Raw genomic sequence first — 23,071 nt, forward strand, 5'->3', positions numbered from 1 at the left:
CCTGGGCACTAATGCCCTTTCTGACACAGCCTGAGCCTGGACCTCCTGGCCCCACCCAGACAGCTGGCCGCACACTGAGCACATCGGACCCGCCATGGCTTTAGGTCGTCATCTCTTCTCAACCTCGGTTTTCAGGCTTCAGAACCTAGACCTTATCTCCAATCACGGCCCGGGTTTGAAAATGATGCAGAAATCAGAACTCTTTCCCCATGGCAAGAAACCTTGTGGTTGGCATGCTGTCCAAGGTTCAGTGTACTTGAAACCAGTGTGGCCCATGAGGCCCCGCCCATGCTTGTGGGCCACATTGGTCACAAACCCACATTGTGACCCTCAGCCTGAGCCCAGTCCTCAGGTAAGGCCTCTCAGTGGCTGGATGGAGAGACAGCATATTGGGCTTGCCATGCCCCTAGGCCCCAATTTATAACCATAGTTCGGGTTGTCCCTTCACTCTTCCCCAGGGCTCTGCTTTGGAATTCCTCTTTTGGTGGGACACCTGAGGTAACAAACCTGAAAGGAGTCCTCCCATCCCACAGATTGAAGAAAAACAATTGGGATCGGGCCAAATCCACAGAGAGCAAGATTCGTCCATGGCCCATGAGGCCTCCCCAACAATCCACGGCCTTTGCTGATACAAAAGCCAGAGACAAAAGCCTGAGCACGCGCCTCAGACTCGCTCATTCTACATATCCTGAAGAGTTCTTCAGATAAGAACCTACAAGGCACTCGAAGGCACCCAAAATATATAGTCTAACCTGGGCACTAATGCACTGTCTGAGAACCTGAGCCCGGACCTCGTGAACAACACCCAGACAGCTGACCGCACACTGAGCACATCAGAACCGCCATGGCCTTAGGTCATCGTCTCTTCCCTACCTCAGTTTTCAGGCTTCAGAACCTAGACCTTATCTCCAATCACTGCCCAGGGGTGACTGTGATGCAGAAATCAGAACTCTTCCTTACCCATGGCAAGAAACCTTGTGGTTGGCATGTTGTCCAACGTTCAGAGTAGGAGAAACCAGCATTCACCCTGAGGCCCCGCCCATTCTTGAGTGCGACGAGGGCATAAACACGCATTGTGACCCTCAGCGTGAGTCCTGTCCTCTAGTACGTCCTCTCAGTGGCTGGATCATTAGATGTCATAATGGGCTTGACATGTCCCTAGGCCCCAATTTTTAACCAGATTTCTGGTTGTCCAGTCGCCCCTCCCCAGGTCTCTACTCTGGAAGCCCTCATTTGGTGGGACACCTGAGGTTGAAAAACAAAACAAAACAAATCAACAACAACAGAACAACGGACTTCTTCCTTCCCACAGAATGACCACAAACTCTTTGGACGGGGCCAAGCCCACAGAGAGTAAGACTCGTCCATTTCCCATGAAGTCACCCAGAAATTTCACGACCATGAGTGACACGATATCCAGAGACAGAAACTTGAGCAAGAGCCTCACACTCGACCTTTTATCATATCCCGAAGCGTTCTCCTCATGGTCTGTAGATCAGTCCTGCCATACCTATGACCCGAAACATAAGCCGAGTTTGTGTTTTCAGACAACTGTCCAAACAGCCCTGGCCTACACACCCTACAGGCTCATGCCCCTCGAGCCCTACCTGACGACTGTGCTTGCCCTCTCCATGGGAATTGTATGTGCCCATTCCAATGGCCACAACCCTACTAAGAGGATAAACCTCCAAAGTCCCTGAGTCCATCCCAATATTTGTGGCTTCCCAGGACAAACGGGGGCAATCTGGGCCCATCTGTGCACCTACGTGCACTCAGACCCGTAGACTGAGTTCCCCAGAGATAAAAAGGTACGAACAGGCCCCTAGGCACCTATCGGATCCATTGCTTTGGTTTACAGGCATCTCTCCTCAGAGCCCTGATTTCAATAACAGCATATGGCTGTTTCTTGACTCACCCTTCAGAACAAATCTCATCTACACATGGGAAACTTGCACAATGGAGCTGTGTGAAAGCCTCTCTTTAGGAGAACCCTTCAGGGCCCCAGTGCCACCGCTTCATTCCAAGGTCTCCATAGACACAAAATCATATTAGGACACATCCATGGGAGAGTCCATTTCAACACAGCCTCCTTGGTTGCTCCCCCAGATCCAGCAGATCTAACCTGTCTTGTTGCTTGGAGACAATTGGAATGCGAGCTGGGATACCCAGCCATCCATCTTTGGAACCCTGCTCGGAATCGTTGTCCTGGAGCCAACCAAAAGGTCTCAATTGTCCTGCAGAAGAATCTTTGCAGTTGGGAGCTTCTCACAACTCCCATCGTGGGAAAACCCCCATGGCCTCGTCATCCACCCCCCCTTCAAGAAGGGGCCATCAGGGACAGACTGTCCAACCTGAGCGATCGTCTGATCCTCGCCCTGACTTCAGATGCACGAGATCTCGATTCAGGTCTGTAGATTGTGCCTGCTATATCCTCACCCAGAGACCTAGGCCTAGCTTGGGTTCTCAGACTTCTGTTCTCAGACTACTGGCCCACAAGCCCTCCAGTTTGGCAATCCAGAACTACAATGCAGCACTCTGCCTGCCCTCCAGAAGAAAAACATTGTCCTCTGGGGCTACCCAGAATCCCCAAATGAGGTTCAACCTGCATGCCATTCGGCTGTACCCCAAATATATAGGCTGACCTGGGCACTAATGCCCTTTCTGACACAGCCTGAGCCTGGACCTCCTGGCCCCACCCAGACAGCTGGCCGCACACTGAGCACATCGGACCCGCCATGGCTTTAGGTCGTCATCTCTTCTCAACCTCGGTTTTCAGGCTTCAGAACCTAGACCTTATCTCCAATCACGGCCCGGGTTTGAAAATGATGCAGAAATCAGAACTCTTTCCCCATGGCAAGAAACCTTGTGGTTGGCATGTTGTCCAAGGTTCAGTGTTCTTGAAACCAGTGTGGCCCATGAGGCCCCGCCCATGCTTGCGGGCCACATTGGTCACAAACCCACATTGTGACCCTCAGCCTGAGCCCAGTCCTCAGGTAAGGCCTCTCAGTGGCTGGATGGAGAGACAGCATATTGGGCTTGCCATGCCCCTAGGCCCCAATTTATAACCATAGTTCGGGTTGTCCCTTCACTCTTCCCCAGGGCTCTGCTTTGGAATTCCTCTTTTGGTGGGACACCTGAGGTAACAAACCTGAAAGGAGTCCTCCCATCCCACAGATTGAAGAAAAACAATTGGGATCGGGCCAAATCCACAGAGAGCAAGATTCGTCCATGGCCCATGAGGCCTCCCCAACAATCCACGGCCTTTGCTGATACAAAAGCCAGAGACAAAAGCCTGAGCACGCGCCTCAGACTCGCTCATTCTACATATCCTGAAGAGTTCTTCAGATAAGAACCTACAAGGCACTCGAAGGCACCCAAAATATATAGTCTAACCTGGGCACTAATGCACTGTCTGAGAACCTGAGCCCGGACCTCGTGAACAACACCCAGACAGCTGACCGCACACTGAGCACATCAGAACCGCCATGGCCTTAGGTCATCGTCTCTTCCCTACCTCAGTTTTCAGGCTTCAGAACCTAGACCTTATCTCCAATCACTGCCCAGGGGTGACTGTGATGCAGAAATCAGTACTCTTCCTTACCCATGGCAAGAAACCTTGTGGTTGGCATGTTGTCCAACGTTCAGAGTAGGAGAAACCAGCATTCACCCTGAGGCCCCGCCCATTCTTGAGTGCGACGAGGGCATAAACACGCATTGTGACCCTCAGCGTGAGTCCTGTCCTCTAGTACGTCCTCTCAGTGGCTGGATCATTAGATGTCATAATGGGCTTGACATGTCCCTAGGCCCCAATTTTTAACCAGATTTTTGGTTGTCCAGTCGCCCCTCCCCAGGTCTCTACTCTGGAAGCCCTCATTTGGTGGGACACCTGAGGTTGAAAAACAAAACAAAACAAATCAACAACAACAGAACAACGGACTTCTTCCTTCCCACAGAATGACCACAAACTCTTTGGACGGGGCCAAGCCCACAGAGAGTAAGACTCGTCCATTTCCCATGAAGTCACCCAGAAATTTCACGACCATGAGTGACACGATATCCAGAGACAGAAACTTGAGCAAGAGCCTCACACTCGACCTTTTATCATATCCCGAAGCGTTCTCCTCATGGTCTGTAGATCAGTCCTGCCATACCTATGACCCGAAACATAAGCCGAGTTTGTGTTTTCAGACAACTGTCCAAACAGCCCTGGCCTACACACCCTACAGGCTCATGCCCCTCGAGCCCTACCTGACGACTGTGCTTGCCCTCTCCATGGGAATTGTATGTGCCCATTCCAATGGCCACAACCCTACTAAGAGGATAAACCTCCAAAGTCCCTGAGTCCATCCCAATATTTGTGGCTTCCCAGGACAAACAGGGGCAATCTGGGCCCATCTGAGCACCTACCTGCACTCAGACCCGTAGACTGAGTTCCCCAGAGGTAAAAAGGTATGAACAGGCCCCTAGGCACCTATCGGATCCATTGCTTTGGTTTCCAGGCGTCTCTCCTCAGAGGCCTGGATTTCAATAACAGCATATGGCTGTTTCTTGACTCACCCTTCAGAACAAATCTTATCTACACATGGGAAACTTGCACAATGGAGCTGTGTGAAAGCCTCACTTTAGGAGAACCCTTCAGGGCCCCAGTGCCACCGCTTCATTCCAAGGTCTCCATAGACACAAAATCATATTAGGACACATCCATGGGAGAGTCCATTTCAACTCAGCCTCCTCGGTTGCTCCCCCAGATCCAGCAGATCTAACCTGTCTTGTTGCTTGGAGACAATTGGAATGCGAGCTGGGCTACCCAGCCATCCATCTTTGGAACCCTGCTCGGAATCGTTGTCCTGGAGCCAACCAACAGGTCTCAATTGTCCTGCAGAAGAATCTTTGCAGTTGGGAGCTTCTCACAACTCCCATCGTGGGAAAACCTGTTGCTCTCGACCCGCAAGAACGACCCTCAGACGAGGTGGGTGGCAAACTTCTTTATTCAGTCTTCAGCCCCGTGACCCCGAACATCGATTACAGTCCCAAGTTATAGGATACAGTGGATAGAAAGTAACCAATCACGACATAACACAACTACTATAACATCCAATCAGAAGGGATACAGATGACTTCAATCCAGATCATGCGGGGAGCTCGTGCCTACTGACGTGAGCCCCTGAAACTTATTGTTCACTCTGTTTTTGTGCTGTTCCCATGTGCCGTTCCCATGGTCCCTGGTTAATCTTATACTAGTCCCGATACTTCAGTACAGGTTGTGCGTTCCCTGGAGCGCTCCCACATAAACATTCATCTGCCCTTCTCCTCAAGCCTCGCCTAGTACGTGACTCCCAGCTTCTGCTGCATGGCTCTCCACAGCTCCTCCTTTTTGTATTTTTACACGGCAGGGGTCGTGCCTGTCTTAGGTTGCCAATCATCAACACACATGCTTACCCGTCATCGGGTACTCCCCTTCACCGAGGAGCCCCTGTCTTAGGTTGCTATGGTGTGGGATCAGTCTTACCCGTCTTTGGCTACCGACCCAGCATACAGAGCCATATTCAGGGGGAGGCATCAATTACTAGCTCCTTTTAGGTAGCAAAGCCAGTTTTGAGACGCTTGAGGCAGCAGGGTACTAGCTATGGTGGGAGCAACCCATAATCAAGGTTGCCGTGTAGTTTTGTCACGAGCAGCCCGTTGCTGATTCCGCACAATGGCTCACACTTTATATAATTTTGTAAGCATGAATTTCATCACACAGGGAAAGAGGCACATGAATAAAAGCATAAGTATTAACACTCCTATAATAGAGCCTATAGCATACCAAGTACGTGATAGCGAAGGAATATGAGAAAATAGCGAATTTACAAAATTGTCAGCAAGCTGAGCCACGGGCAGCTTGGCATGCGGAGCTTCTGCAATATTCAAAATCTCTTGATGTAACTGCAGCAAGTCAAGGGACACATTAGAGTTAGACCATACCCCTTCAAGGTGGTACAACACTCGACCCCAGGAAGTTTCTGTGACATTATAGCGCTTGGGGGTGACACAGATCCAGTGGTAGTCACTATGGCATTGGATCCTAGTTCGCAATTTCAAACTTTGAAGTTCGTCCCCCAGAAACTTCACAGCATCATATAAGGCATTTAGTCTGGTTTCAACCCTTTTGTCTATATCCTCTTGTGTTCCCAAGGCCAGAGAAGTATTATGTGCCAGATGATCTACAGTATCTGCAGCTTGCACTGCTTGAGTTAAAGAAATAGATGCAATAACAGTTGTAGCAATTATTGTTATAAGAGAAACTATACCTAAGATCAACAAACCTAATTCTCGTCTAGGCCGACTAAGGGCATTTTGTACCCGATCCCACAATTCTAACCCAGGGTTAGAGTACCATGGCTTAGATATATTAACAGGAAGCATGATAAAGGGGGGTTGTCGAACTACTAATACACCATCATCTACCGAGACACCCTGAATGCAGTTAGTTAAAGTACAATTCGGACAGAGCAGGTGATATGTAGCTTTATCTTTTTTAATGGTGAGATCCCCTACTAACAGCATAAAAGGTCTAGGCACACACGCTTGAGGGTATCTATCCTCTAGATCTTGGGCTTCCTTGTTCCAACGGGTTGCTTTTCTAAAAGCGGCTAAAAGCTTCCATATTTCCGTTTGTACTGGATACCCTCTTGGCGGAGCAAGTATAGGAGGTACCTTTGGCTTAAAAACCTGGGTAGGTGCCCTAGATCCCCAATTTAAAAGTGTAAATCCCTCCTCAAGGGTGTAAGCAGTGGCCTTCTTTTCCACACATAACCTCCAGGGAACGTCTATTCCTTTAGATATTCCCAACTGAGCTGCACATAATGGGATATCCCGGGGAATCTTACCTATTGATGTTGTGCGGCCAGCAGTTACCCCTGCTATAGTCACATCATCATAATGAACTAGTGTAAACACCCACAAGCAATGTGATCGTCTACCATTCATGGAGAAACACATAGGATACATGTCAGAATAGCCCTTATAAGAAATATTCGCCTGTTGCGGCTGTATATGTACTGAGGAAGGGGATCCTAGTAAAACAGTATCATTAACATAGACAGGGACAGAACTCATTTCCCAACTTACAGGTTGCAGTAAAGGCGGATCAGGAACGTATGCCCAGTATACAGAGCCTTGAACCGTTAACACTTGCATACAAATGAACAGTAATGACAGGTACAAGTCCAAAAGAGAAAGTTGCGCTTTAGACTGAGTCATTTGAGGAAGGAGTCGAAGCTTGGTGATCTTCTGCCTCGGCGACAGTTGGGTCGGTTCCAGGTCCACGGGGGCAGGCTGCAGGATGATCATCATCACTGTCATCCGCAGTAGCAGCATCTTCCACAGGTTCCACGGCCACCAGCCTGGTGAGACGTTCCGGCACCCAGAGCGCGACAGGCGCATCCTGTGGAAAAACACAAAGGGAACCTCGGTGCCACCGGAGCACCGGGTCAGGGCCCTTCCATGAACCAGTAAGGACATCCTTCCACTTCACCATAGATTGGTGCGTTTTCTGTTGGCCCCAATGGTGCTCTGCGGCTGAAACGCCGTCTTTGTCAAGTGTGAGAAAATTTAAAATAAACGTGGTCAAGTTGGTAAGGTCTGTAGGCGTGTGATGCTCCTCTCCAATTCCCCCTTTTTGTATTTTTTGCAAGGTAGTTTTAAAGGTCAGGTGAGTGCGTTCTATGACACCCTGGCCTCGAGGGTTATAAGGAATGCCTGTAACATGATGAATATTATAACAGGCTAGAAAGTTTGAAAAGCTTTTAGAAGTATAAGCAGGAGCATTGTCTGTTTTTAACTGTTTAGGCACTCCCCAGCAGGCAAAGCTGCGCAGGCAATGAGATATCACGTTTTTAACATTTTCTCCTCGCAGGGGGGTTGCGCTAACGACCCCTGAGCAAGTATCCACACTCACATGAACGTATTTTTGTTGCCCAAAAGAAGGTATATGTGTTACATCCATTTGCCACAGATGGTTGGGCAATAGTCCTTTAGGGTTTACCCCGAAGGAGGGCATGGGCAAGTGTACTACACAATTGCCACAAGACTTTACGATATCTCGTGCGTCAGCTCTGGAGATATGAAAGCGTGCCTTTAATGTTTGGGCATTCACATGCCATTTATCATGATATCTCTTAGCATCTTCTAGAGCACTGCAAACATAAAAGCGCGCAGCTGCATCAGCTATTCGGTTTCCCTCAGCCATAGGTCCTGGAAGGTCTGAATGTGCTCTAAGATGTCCAATATAAAAAGGGGCACCACGGGAGAGTATAAGGTGTTGCAATTCAGCCAGCAGGGAGGAAATTTCTGACTGGCTGGCTGAAATAATAGCAGTTTCTATAGACCTGGTGGCTGCAACTGCATATTTGCTATCTGAGATAATATTAATGGGTTGATTCAGAAACCTTTGTAAAACACACATAATCACCAACAATTCTGTTCTCTGGGCTGAAGTTGACGGCACAACAACAGGAATTAATTTTCCTTCTATCACATAAGCGCCAGTTCCTGCTTTATTGCCATCTGTAAATACTGTGAGGGCCCCGATTAATGGCTCCAATCGATAGGATTTAGGCCAAATAAGGGGTGTATTTTTATAAAACTCAATGAGAGGGTGTGAGGGATAATGATTATCAAATGTAACAGGATAAGCAACTGTTAGGATGGCCCAATCGTCATTTTCATGCGTTAAAATGCTTATTTGGGTTTTATCATAAGGGATTATGCAAACATCGGGCAGTTTCCCGAGGACCTGTATGCTGGCTTTAAAGGCTTTATTTGCCACTGTAGCTACAGCTGTAGCATACGGGGTGATGACACGGCTAAGGTTATGGGGTAGATAAACCCATAGTAGGGGTCCTCCTTGCCATAAGGCCCCCGTGGGTGATCCAGGGGATGGGATAATTATGACACTTATAGGCTTTTCCGGGTCACATCTATCTGCTGCTGTTAAAGCTAGCTTGCTTTCAACTAACTGTAATGATTTAATAGCAGCTGGAGTGAGTGCTCTTGGGGAGTCTAATGCAGGGTCCCCAGGCAGAATATCGAATAAAGGTTTCAGCTCTGCAGTAGTAATTTTTATGTATGGTCGAATACAGTTAATGTCCCCTAAAAGTTTTTGGAAATCATTCAATGTATGCAAGTGATCTCTACAGATTTGCATTAGCTGAGGCTTTACTGACGTTTTAGAGAGCTGCATACCAAGGTAATTTTGTAGGCCGCCTGCTTGGATTTTTTCAGGGGATATAGTTAGACCCCATTTTGCTAACTGCTCCTGTAGGAAGGTTAGAGCTGAAGGAAGAGACCTCTCATTTGGCCCACAAATTAAGATATCATCCATATAATGATAACAAAGCAGGTCTGGAAATGCTTTTCGGAAAGGCTCTAGTGCTTGGCTTACATACAACTAACACAAGGTGGGGCTATTGGCCATCCCCTGAGGGAGTACTTTCCATTCATACCTTTGATCTGGCTCAGCATGATTAATTGATGGCAGAGTAAATGCGAAGCGCTCTATATCTGCAGGGTGTAGTGGAATGGAAAAGAAACAGTCTTTGATGTCAATTACAATAGAAGGCCAGTTTCTTGGCAACGCCATCACGACTGGGACCCCTAACTGAATGGGTCCCATGACCTGCATTTGATCATTAATCTGTCGTAGGTCATGTAGCAATCGCCAGTTGCCTGATTTCTTTCTTATTACAAATATGGGTGTATTCCATGGGGATGTGGATTTTTGAATATGCCCTGCTTTGAGTTGTTCTTGAACTAGCTCTTTTGCCGCTTGTAATTTTTCTTTTGTTAAAGGCCACTGAGGCACCCAGCGTGGCTCTGGTGTTTTCCAAGTTATGCGAATTGCCTCAGTGGCCGCTAGGAAAAAACCTGACCCCCCCATAGAAGGCGGATTGGGATCTCCCTGGCCTTTGGTCCCAAGCCCTTGGCCAGGCTTATATCCCATGTTTCTCATCATGGTTTGGGAGGCCTCACTGTATAACTTTTCTGTAGTAAGTTTGATATTCATTTGCTCCAGCACATCGCGCCCCCACAAAGAAACAGGGGTGGAACAGACATATGGTTGGAAAATGCCTTTATGTCCTTCCTCATCCTCCCAGTCCAGAGATGCAGCACTAATATCAGGACTGGTAGCTATCCCTAGTCCCCGGAGGGTCTGGCTGGCTTTAACTAGAGCCCAGGCTTTAGGCCAATCTAGACAATTTATAATGCTTTTGTCTGCTCCTGTATCTAGGAGTTCCCAGAATAGTTTACCTCTAATCTTTAATTTAAGCATAGGTCTCTCTTTCATGCTCATAGTAAGGCATGCGAGGGAGGATCCCGTGGATCCGAAACCTCCCTTTCTAGTCTGGCCTGTAGAGGGATATTTTTCATGATTCCTATATCTAGCAAGCTCGTTTCCCATCCTGGAAATCTTTTGTTACTTTGGTCTCTGTGGAGCTTTAATAGTTATATCTATACTCGTCCCAGAGAACTTCCCCCTGTCCTAAGACAGAAATGGTTGCGAAAGCTTTCCCTTTCGTTGCTCTTACCCCAATCCTCGTTCTGCGCTCGGCGTCGGGTCCCGGGTTTCGGCACCAGATGTCGCTCTCGACCCGCAAGAACGACCCTCAGACGAGGTGGGTGGCAAACTTCTTTATTCAGTCTTCAGCCCCGGGACCCCGAACATCGATTACAGCCCCAAGTTATAGGATACAGTGGATAGAAAGTAACCAATCACGACATAACACAACTACTATAACATCCAATCAGAAGGGATACAGATGACTTCAATCCAGATCATGCGGGGAGCTCGTGCCTACTGACGTGAGCCCCTGAAACTTATTGTTCACTCTGTTTTTGTGCCGTTCCCATGTGCCGTTCCCATGGTCCCTGGTTAATCTTATACTAGTCCCGATACTTCAGTACAGGTTGTGCGTTCCCTGGAGCGCTCCCACATAAACATTCATCTGCCCTTCTCCTCAAGCCTCGCCTGCTTCTGCTGCATGGCTCTCCACAAAAACCAGCATGGCCTCGTAATCCACCCCCCCTCAAGAAGGGGCCATCAGGAACAGACTGTCCAACTTGAGCGATCGTCTGATCCTCGCCCTGACTTCAGATGCACGAGATCTCGATTCAGGTCTGTAGATTGTGCCTGCCATATCCTCACCCAGAAACCTAGGCTTGGCTTGGGTTCTCAGACTTCCGTCCTCAGACTACTGGCCCACAAGCCCTCCAGTTTGGCAATCCAGAACTGCAATGCAGCACTCTGCCTGCCCTCCAGAAGAAAAACATTGTCCTCTGGGGCTACGCAGAAACAACAAATGAGGTTCAACGTGCATGCAATTCGGCTGTAGCCCAAATATATAGGCTGAACTGGGCACTAGTGCCCTTTCTGACACAGCCTGAGCCTGGACCTCCTGGCCCCACCCAGACAGCTGGCCTCACACTGAGCACATCGGACCCGCCATGGCTTTAGGTCGTCATCTCTTCTCAACCTCGGTTTTCAGGCTTCAGAACCTAGACCTTATCTCCAATCACGGCCCAGGTTTGAAAATGATGCAGAAATCAGAACTCTTTCCCCATGGCAAGAAACCTTGTGGTTGGCATGTTGTCCAAGGTTCAGTGTACTTGAAACCAGTGTGGCCTATGAGGCCCCGCCCATGCTTGCGGGCCACATTGGTCACAAACCCACATTGTGACCCTCAGCCTGAGCCCAGTCCTCAGGTAAGGCCTCTCAGTGGCCATAGTACGGGTTGTCCCTTCACTCTTCCCCAGGGCTCTGCTTTGGAATTCCTCTTTTGGTGGGACACCTGAGGTAACAAACCTGAAAGGAGTCCTCCCATCCCACAGATTGACGAAAAACAATTGGGATCGGGCCAAATCCACAGAGAGCAAGTTTCGTCCATGGCCCAAGAGGCCTCCCCAACAATCCACGGCCTTTCCTGATACAAAATCCAGAGACAAAAGCCTGAGCACGCGCCTCAGACTCGCTCATTCTACATATCCTGAAGAGTTCTTCAGATAAGAACCTACAAGGCACTCGAAGGCACCCAAAATATATAGTCTAACTTGGGCACTAATGCACTGTCTGACAACCTGAGCCCGGACCTCGTGACCAACCCCCAGACAGCTGACCGCACATGGAGCACATCAGACCAGCCATGGCCTTAGGTCATCATCTCTTCCCTACCTCAGTTTTCAGGCTTCAGAACCTAGACCTTATCTCCAATCACTGCCCAGGGGTGACTGTGATGCAGAAATCAGAACTCTTCCTTACTCATGGCAAGAAACCTTGTGTTTGGCATGTTGTCCAACGTTCAGTGTAGGAGAAACCAGCATTCACCCTGAGGCCCCGCCCATTCTTGAGTGCGACGAGGGCATAAACACGCATTGTGACCCTCAGCGTGAGTCCTGTCCTCTAGTACGTCCTCTCAGTGGCTGGATCATTAGATGTCATAATGGGCTTGACATGTCCCTAGGCCCCAATTTTTAACCAGATATCTGGTTGTCAGGTCGCCCCTCCCCAGGGCTCTACTCTGGAAGCCCTCATTTGGTGGGACACCTGAGGTTGAAAAACAAAACAAAACAAATCAACAACAACAGAACAACAGACTTCTTCCTTCCCACAGAATGACCACAAACTCTTTGGACGGGGCCAAGCCCACAGAGAGTAAGACTCGTCCATTTCCCATGAAGTCACCCGGAAATTTCAGGACCATGAGAGACACGATATCCAGAGACAGAAATTTGAGCAAGAGCCTCACACTCGCCCTTTTTTCATATCCCGAAGCGTTCTCCTCATGGTCTGAAGATCAGTCCTGCCATACCTATGACCCGAAACATAAGCCGAGTTTGTGTTTTCAGACAACTGTCCAAACAGCCCTGGCCTACACGCCCTACAGGCTCTGGCCCCTGGAGCCCTACCTGACGACTGTGCTTGCCCTCTCCAAGGGAATTGTATGTGCCCATTCCAATGGCCACAACCCTACTAAGAGGATAAACCTCCAAAGTCCCTGAGGCCATCCCAATAATTGTGGCTTCCCAGGACAAACAGGGGCAATCTGGGCCCATCTGAGCACCTACCTGCACTCAGACCCGTAGACTGATGTCCCCAGAGGTAAAAAGGTACGAACAGGCCCCTAGGCACCTATCGGATCCATTGCTTTGGTTTCCAGGCATCTCTCCTCAGAGGCCTGGATTTCAATAACAGCATATGGCTGTTTCTTGACTCACCCTTCAGAACAAATCTCATCTACACATGGGAAACTTGCACAATGGAGCTGTGTGAAAGCCTCTCTTTAGGAAAACCCTACAGGGCCCCAGTGCCACCGCGTCATTCCAAGGTCTCCATAGACACAAAATCATATTAGGACACATCCATGGGAGAGTCCATTTCAACTCAGCCTCCTCGGTTGCTCCCTCAGATCCAGAAGATCTAACCAGTCTTGTTGCTTGGAGACAATTGGAATGCGAGCTGGGCTACCCAGCCATCCATCTTTGGAACCCTGCTCGGAATCATTGTCCTGGAGCCAACCAACAGGTCTCAATTGTCCTGCAGAAGAATCTTTGCAGTTGGGAGCTTCTCACAACTCTCATCGTGGGACAACCCCCATGGCCTCGTAATCCACCCCCCCTTCAATAAGGGGCCATCAGGGACAGACTGTCCAACCTGAGCGATCGTCTGATCCTCGCCCTGACTTCAGATGCACGAGATCTCAATTCAGGTCTGTAGATTGTGCCTGCTATATCCTCACCCAAAGACCTAGGCCTAGCTTGGGTTCTCAGACTTCCGTCCTCAGACTACTGGCCCACAAGCCCTCCAGTTTGGCAATCCAGAACTACAATGCAGCACTCTGCCTGCCCTCCAGAAGAAAAACATTGTCCTCTGGGGCTACCCAGAAACCCCAAATGAGGTTCTACCTGCATGCCATTCGGCTGTAGCCCAAATATATAGGCTGACCTGGGCACTAATGCCCTTTCTGACACAGCCTGAGCCTGGACCTCCTGGCCCCACCCAGACAGCTGGCCGCACACTGAGCACATCGGACCCGCCATGGCTTTAGGTCGTCATCTCTTCTCAACCTCGGTTTTCAGGCTTCAGAACCTAGACCTTATCTCCAATCACGGCCCGGGTTTGAAAATGATGCAGAAATCAGAACTCTTTCGCCATGGCAAGAAACCTTGTGGTTGGCATGTTGTCCAAGGTTCAGTGTACTTGAAACCAGTGTGGCCCATGAGGCCCTGCCCATGCTTGCGGGCCACATTGGTCAGAAACCCACATTGTGACCTTCAGCCTGAGCCCAGTCCTCAGGTAAGGCCTCTCTGTGGCCATATTTCGGGTTGTCCCTTCACTCTTCCCCAGGGCTCTGCTTTGGAATTCCTCTTTTGGTGGGACACCTGAGGTTACAAACCTGAAAGGAGTCCTCCCATCCCACAGATTGACGAAAAACATTTGGGATAGGGCTAAATCCACAGAAAGCAAGATTCGTCCATGGCCCATGAGGCCTCCCCAACAATCCATGGCCTTCGCTGATAAAAAATCCAGAGACAAAAGCCTGAGCACGCGCCTCAGACTCGCTCATTCTACATATCCTGAAGAGTTCATCAGATAAGAACCTACAAGGCACTCGAAGGCACCCAAAATATATAGTCTAACTTGGGCACTAATGCACTGTCTGACAACCTGAGCCCGGACCTCGTGACCAACCCCCAGACAGCTGACCGCACATTGAGCACATCAGACCAGCCATGGCCTTAGGTCATCATCTCTTCCCTACCTCAGTTTTCAGGCTTCAGAACCTAGACCTTATCTCCAATCACTGCCCAGGGGTGACTGTGATGCAGAAATCAGGACTCTTCCTTACCCATGGCAAGAAACCTTGTGGTTGGCATGTTGTCCATCGTTCAGTGTAGGAGAAACCAGCATTCACCCTGAGGCCCCGCCCATTCTTGAGTGCGACGAGGGCATAAAATCGCATTGTGACCTTCAGCGTGAGTCCTGTCCTCTAGTACGTCCTCTAAGTGTCTGGATCATTAGATGTCTTAATGGGCTTGACATGTCCCTAGGCCCCAATTTTTAACCAGATTTCTGGTTGTCAGGTCGCCCCTCCCCAGGGCTCTACTCTGGAAGCCCTCATTTGGTGGGACACCTGAGGTTGAAAAACAAAACAAAACAAATCAACAACAACAGAACAACGGACTTCTTCCTTCCCACAGAATGACCACTTACTCCTTGAACGGGGCCAAGCCCACAGAGAGTAAGACTCGTCCATTTCCCATGAAGTCACCCGGAAATTTCAGGACCATGAGTGACACGATATCCAGAGACAGAAAATTGAACAAGAGCCTCAAACTCGCCCTTTTTTCATATCCCGAAGCGTTCTCCTCATGGTCTGTAGATCAGTCCTGCCAAACCTATGACCCGAAACATAAGCCGAGTTTGTGTTTTCAGACAACTGTCCAAACAACCCTGGCCTACACACCCTACATGTTCATGCCCCTGGAGCCCTACCTGACGACTGTGCTTGCCCTCTCCAAGGGAATTGTATGTGCCCATTCCAATGGCCACAACCCTACTAAGAGGATAAACCTCCAAAGTCCCTGAGGCCATCCCAATATTTGTGGCTTCCCAGGACAAACAGGGCAATCTGGGCCCATCTGAGCGCCTACCGGCACTCAGACCTGTAGACTGATGTCCCCAGAGATAAAAAGGTCCGAACAGGCCCCTAGGCACCTATCGGATCCATTGCTTTGGTTTAGAGGCATCTCTCCCCAGAGGCCTGGATTTCAATAACAGCATATGGCTGTTTATTGACTCACCCATCAGAACAAATCTCATCTACACATGGGAAACTTGCACGATGGAGCTGTGTGAAAGCCTCTCTTTAGGAGCACCCTTCAGGGCCCCAGTGCCACTGCTTCATTCCAAGGTCTCCATAGACACAAAATCATATTAGGACACATCCACGGGAGAGTCCATTTCAACTCAGCCTCCTCGGTTGCTCCCCCCGATCCAGCAGATCTAACCTGTCTTGTTGCTTGGAGACAATTGGAATGCGAGCTGGGCTACCAAGCCATCCATCCTTAGAACCCTGCTCGGGATCATTGTCCTGGAGCCAACCAACGGGTCTCAATTTTCCTGCAGAAGAATCTTTGCAGTTGGGAGCTTCTCACAACTCCCATCGTGGGAAAACCCCCATGGCCTCGTAATCCACACCCCCTTCAAGAAGGGGCCATCAGGGACAGACTGTCCAACCTGAGCGATCGTCTGATCCTCGCCCTGACTTCAGATGCACGAGATCTCTATACAGGTTTGTAGATTGTGCCTGCCATATCCTCACCCAGAAACCTAGGCCTAGCTTGGGTTCTCAGACTTCCGTCCTCAGACTACTGGCCCACAAGCCCTCAAGTTTGGCAATCCAGAACTACAATGCAGCACTCTGCCTGCCCACCAGAAGAAAAACATTGTCCTCTGGGGCTACCCAGATACCCCAAATGAGGTTCAAACTGCATGCCATTCGGCTGTACCCAAAATATATAGGCTGACCTGGGCACTAATGCCCTTTCTGACACAGCCTGAGCCTGGATCTCCTGGCCCCACCCAGACAGCTAGCCGCACACTGAGCACATTGGACCTGCCATGGCCTTAGGTCGTCATCTCTTCTCAACCTTGATTTTCAGGCTTCAGAACCTAGACCTTATCTCCAATCACGGCCCGGGTTTGAAAATGATGCAGAAATCAGAACACTTTCCCCATGGAAAGAACCTTGTGTTTGGCATGTTGTCCAAGGTTCAGTGTTATTGAAAACACTGAGGCCCATGAGGCCCCGCCCATGCTTGCGGGCCACATTGGTCACAAACACACATTGTGACCCTCAGCCTGAGCCCAGTCCTCAGGTAAGGCCTCTCAGTGGCTGGATGGAGAGACAGCATATTGGGCTTGCCATGCCCCTAGGCCCCAATTTTCAACCGTAGTTCAGGTTGTCCCTTCACTCTTCCCCTGGGCTCTGCTTCGGAATTCCTCTTTTCTTGGGACACCTGAGGTAACATACTGAAAGGAGTCCTCCCATCCCACAGATTGACGAAAAACAATTGGGATTGGGCCAATACACAGAGAGCAAGATTCGTCCATGTCCCATGAGGCCTCCCCAACATTCCTCGGCCATCGCTGATACAAACTCCAGAGACAAAAGCCTGAGCACGCGCCTCAGACTCGCTCATTCTTCATATCCTGAAGAGTTCTTCAGATAAGAACCTACACGGCACTCGAATGCACCCACCATATATAGTGTAACCTGGGCACTAATGCACTGTCTGACAACCTGAGCTCGGACCTCGTGACCAACACCCAGACAGCTTACCGCACACTGAGCATATCAGACCCGCCATGGCCTTGGGTCATCATCTCTTCCCTACCTCAGTTTTCAGGCTTCAGAACCTAGACCTTATCTCCAATCACTGCCCAGGGGTGAATGTGAGGCAGAAATCAGAACTCTTCCTTACCCATGGCAAGAAACCTTGTGGGTGGCATGTTGTCCAACGTTCAGTGTAGGAGAAACCAGCATTCACCCTGAGGCCTCGCCCATTCTTGAGTGCGACGAGGGCATAAACACGCATTGTGACCCTCAGCGTGAGTCCTGTCCTCTAGTACGTCCTCTCAGTGACAGGACCATTAGAGGTCATAATGGGCTTGACATGTCCCTAGGCCCCAATTTTTAACCAGATTTCTGGTTGTCCAGTCGCCCCTCCCCAGGGCTCTACTTTGGAATCCCTCATATGGTGGACACCTGAGGTTGAAAAACAAAACAAAACAAATCAACAAGAACAGAACAACGGACTTCTTCCATCCCACAGAGTGACCCCAAACTCTTTGGACGGGGCCAAACCCCCAGAGAGTAAGACTGGTCCATTTGCCATGAAGTCACCCGGAAATTTCACGACCATGAGTGACACGATATCCAGAGACAGAAACTTGAGCAAGAGTCTCACATTCGCCCTTTTTTCATATCCCGAAGAGTTCTCCTCATGGTCTGTAGATCAGTCCTGCCATACCTATGACCCGAAACATAAGCCGAGTTTGTGTTTTCAGATAACTGTCCAAACAGCCCTGGCCTACACACCCTACAGGTTCAGGCCCCTGGAGCCAAACATGAAGACTGTGCTTGCCCTCTCCAATGGAATTGTATGTGCCCATTCCAATGGCCACAACCCTACTAATAGGATAAAACTCCAAAGTCCCTGAGGTCATCCCTATATTTGGGGCTTCCCAGGACAAACAGGGCAATCTGGGCCCATCTGAGCACCTACCGGCACTCAGACCCGTAGACTGATGTCCCCAGAGGTTAAAAGGAACGAACAGGCCCATAGGCACCTATCAGATCCATTGCTTTGGTTTCCAGGCATCTCTCCTTAGAGATCCTTAGAACCCTTAGAATCCTGCTCTTGCCTCGTTCCTTATGGGACATCCTTGAGCCATCCAACAGGTCTTGACTGTCCCACAGTAGTCCTTGTGCATGGACCACCTCACAACTCATATCATGGAAAGCTTCCAAGGTCACATGATGCCTCCAATCTTCATGAAAGCGGATCATGGAAAGAAACTCCAACCTGACCCAACGGCTGATCTTCGCCTTGACTTCAGAAGCACGATATCTTGATTAAGCTCTTCAGAGTGTACCTGCTGTGCCCTCACCCCAAAACCTAAGCATAGCTAGTGTTCTCACACTTCCGTCCTCACTCTCCTGGAACACACGCCCTCCATTTTGGGATTTCCGATGACACAGTGCTGCACTCTGCCTGCCCTCTAGAAGAAAAACGTTGCCCTATGGGTCTACCCAGAAACCTCAAATGAGGATAAACCTCCATGCCACTCAACTGTACACCAAATATATAGTCTACCCTGTGCACTAATGCCCTGTCTGACACAACCTGAGGCCTGAATTCCCAACCGACACCCAGACAGCTTGCCGTACACTGAGAACATCTGAACCGCCATGGCCTTAGGTTGCCATCTTTTTCCAACCTGGTTCTCAGGCTACAGAAACCCAGACCTTATCTCTACTCATTTCCCATGGGTGAACATGATGCAGAAATCATAACTCCTCCTTCCCTCTCGCCAGAATCTTGAGGTTGGCATCTTATCCAATGTTCAGTGTAGGACCCCTGTAGGGCCTACAGGAATAGTAGTAGGGCCCCTGAGGGTAGTGTAGGGTCCCTGAGGCCCTGCCCATGCTTAAGAGCTGCGGTGGGCACAAACACACATTGGGACCCTCAGTTTGAGCCCTGTCCTCAAGTAAAGCCTCTCAGTGGCTGGACCATGAGCCCGCATATGGGGCCTGCCATGCCCCAAGTCACCCAATCTTAACCAGAGGTAGAGACATCTAGTCACCCCTACTCAGGGCTCTGCTCTGGAATCCCTCTTTGGTGGGACATTTGAGGTAAGTAAACACAGAAAGGATTCCTCCCACCCACAGAATGACCCCAATCACTTGGGATCAGGCCATCCCCAGAGAGAAAGACTCCTCCATGGCCCATGAGGCCAGCCCGACATTCCACGGCCACTATTGACAAAAATCCAGAGACATAAGCCTCACCCTTAGGTTATAGCCCCAAAAATTCTCCTCATAGTCTGTAGATGGGGCCTGCCATACCTACGTCCCCAAACCATGTTTTCAGACTTCTATCCTGACATCCCTGTCTCCCACACCCTCCAGGCTAAGGCCCCTGGAAGCACACCTCAGGACTGTGCCTGCCCTCTCCAAGGAAATTCTTCCCATTCCATTGGCCACAACCCTACAGATTAGGAGAAACCTCCAAAGTCCCAGAGGCCATTCCAATAGTGTAGGCCGCCCAGTACAAAGAGGGGTGATCTGTCACAAGCTGAACAACGACCTCAACTCACCCATAGACAGATATCCCAAGAGAAAGGTATTAAAATGGACAGGCCCCTAGAACGTAATTGGTTCCATTGCTTTTGTTTCTAAGCATCTCTCCTCAGAGGCCTGTTTTCCAATACCAGCATATGGGGGATTCCAGAGATACCAATCAGAACAAATCTTGTCTCCAGATGGGAAACTTATCCTTTGGAGCTCTGTAAAAACCTCCAGTTAGGAGAAAGCTTCAGGTAACCGGAGCCACCACCCTATTCCAAGGTCTCCATGGACACAAACCCGCATTATGACCATTGGGCAGGAGAGTACATTTCAACTCAGCCCCGTTGATTACTCCCCCAGAGCCAGAATATCAAACCTGCCTTGTCGCTAGGAGACAACTTGAAAGCAAAGCAGACTCTCTAGGCATCCATCGTTGGAATCCTGCTCTGGCGCCGTTCCATATGGGATGTCCTGGGAGCCTTCCAACAGGTCTTGACTGTCCTGCAGAAGGAATCCTTGCAGATTGGAGCATCTCACAACTCCTATCATGGGAAAACCTACATGGCCTCATGAGATGCTCCCCTTTATAAAGGGGCCATCATGGACAGAAACTCCAACCTGAGCCAACTTCTGATCCATTGCTTTAGTTTCTAGGTATCTCTCCTCAGAGGCCTGGTTTCCAATATCAGAATATGGGGGTTTCCTAAGGAAACAATCAGAACAGATCTCATCTCCACATGAGAAACTTGCTCTTTGGAGCTGTGTCAATACCTCAGGTTAGGAGGATCCTTCAGGGCGCTGGCACCATGACCCAATTCCAAGGTCCCCAAGGACACAAACTTATATTATGATCCATCCTCAGGAGAGTCCATTTCAAATCAGCCCCCTCGGCTGCTCACCCAGAGCCAGCAGATCAAAACTGCCTTGTCACTAGGAGACAGTTGGAATGCGAGGTGGGCTGCCCAGGCATCCATCCTTAGAACCCTGCTCTGGAGAATTTCTTTATGGGACGTCTTGAATCCAACCAACCTGTCTTGACTGTCTCGCAGAATGAATCCTTGTGGTTTGAAGCATCACACAATCCCACTGTGAGAAAACCTCCATTTCCTCATGATGCCCCACACCTTCATAAATGGGCTATCATGGAAAGAAACTCCATCCTAAGCCAAATCTGATCCTCGTCCTGAATTCAGAAGCACGAGATCTCGATTCAGCACTTGAGAGTGTGCCTGCTGTGCCCTCGCCCCGAAACCTAAGCCTAACTTGTGTTCTCAGACTTCCGTCTTCCCAATCCTGGCCACACCCCTCCAGTTTGGCAATTCTGGAGACACAATGCAGCACTCTGCCGGCCCTCCAGAAGAAAAATGTTGCCCTATAGGGCTAACCAGAAACGCCAAATGAGTAACAACCTGCATGCCACTCGACCATACCCCAATTATACAATCTAGCCTGTGCACTAAAGCCCTGTCTGACACAGCCTGAAGGCAGACCTCCAGTCCAACACCCAGACAGCTGGCCGTACACTGAGCATATCAAACCCACAATGGCTTTCGGCCATCATCTCTACCCAACCTCAGTTTTCACCTTCAGAACCTAGACCTTATCTCTACTCACTGCTCAGGAGTGAACGTGATACAAGAATCAGAACTTCTCCTTCGCCATGGCAAGAAACCTTGTGGTTGGCATGTTGTCCAACGTTCATTGTAGGAGAAAGCAGCATGGACTATGAGGGCCCACCTATCACTGAGGGCTACAATTTGCACAAACACACATTGTGACCCTCAGCGTGAGCCCTATCCTCATGTAAAGCCTCTTAGTGACTGGAACAACAGCCCACATATGGGGCTTGCCAAGCCCCTAGTCCCCCAATCTCAACCAGAGTTAGAGATGTCTAGTCACCCCTACTCAGGGCACTGCTCTGGAATCCCTCTTTGGTGGGACACCTGAGGTAAAAAAAAAAAAAAATCAGAAAGGACTCTTCCCATCCACAGAATGATCCCAACCACTTGGGATCAGGCCAAATCACCAGAGAAAGACTTGTCCATGGCCCTTGAGGACACCCCGACATTCCACGGCCACCGTAGGCACAAAATCCAGAGACAAGAGCCTGAGCAAACGCCACATACTCGCCCTTTGTTCATAGCCCGGAAAATTCTCACGGTCTGTAGATCGAGCCTTCATACATACATCCTCAAACCTAAGCTGAGTTTGTGTTTTCAGACTTCTGTCCCCACAGTCCTGGCCCACACACCATCCAAGCTGGGGCCCCTGGAGCCACACCTGAGGACTGTGGCTTCCCTCTCCAGGGGAATTCTGCCATTTCCATTGGCCACAACCCTATAGATTAGGAGAAACCTCCAAACTCCCCGAGGCCATCCCAATAGTGTTGGCTGCCCAGGACAAACAGGGATGATCTTACACAAGTTAGGAAACTACCTCCACTCAGACCCAGAGACAGATATCCCCATAGAATAAGATTGAACTGGACAGGCACTTAGGCCCTAATCAGATCCATTGCTTTTGTTTCCAGGCATCTCTCCTCAGAGGCCTGGTTACCAATACCAGCTTATGGGGGATTACTGAGGCACCCATAGAAAAATCTCGTCTCCACATAGGAAATGTACTCTTTGGAGCTCTATAAAAACCTCTGTTTAGGAGAATCTTTCAGGGCCCCGGATCAGGCGCCCCATTCCAAGGTCTCCATGGACTTAAACCCACATTATGATCTATTCTCGGTAGAGTCCATGTCAACTCATCCCCCTTGCTTTCTCCCCCAGGGCCTGCAGATCAAACCTGCCTTGTTGCTAGGAGACAAGTAGAATGGGAGGCGGGCTGCCCAGGCATCCATCCTTAGAACCCTACTCTGGAGTCGTTCCATATGGGACATCCTAGAGCCATCCAACAGGTCTCAAGTGTCCCACAGAAGGAATCTTTGCAGTCTGGTGCATCTCACAACTCCCATTGTGGGAAAATCTTCATGGCCCCTTGAGACGCTCCCCTTTATAAAGGGGCCATCATGGAGAGAAACTCCAACCTGAGCAAACGTCTGATATTCGCCCTGGCTTCAGGTGCATGAGATCTTGATTCAGCTCTGCAGAGTGTGCCTTCTGTGCCCTCACCCCAAAAACTAAGCCTAGCTTGTGTTCTCAGACTACCGTCCTCACACTCCTGGCCCAAAA

The sequence above is a fragment of the Mustela lutreola genome, chromosome 13, assembly GCF_030435805.1.
Source record: "Mustela lutreola isolate mMusLut2 chromosome 13, mMusLut2.pri, whole genome shotgun sequence".
Lineage (NCBI taxonomy): Eukaryota > Metazoa > Chordata > Mammalia > Carnivora > Mustelidae > Mustela > Mustela lutreola.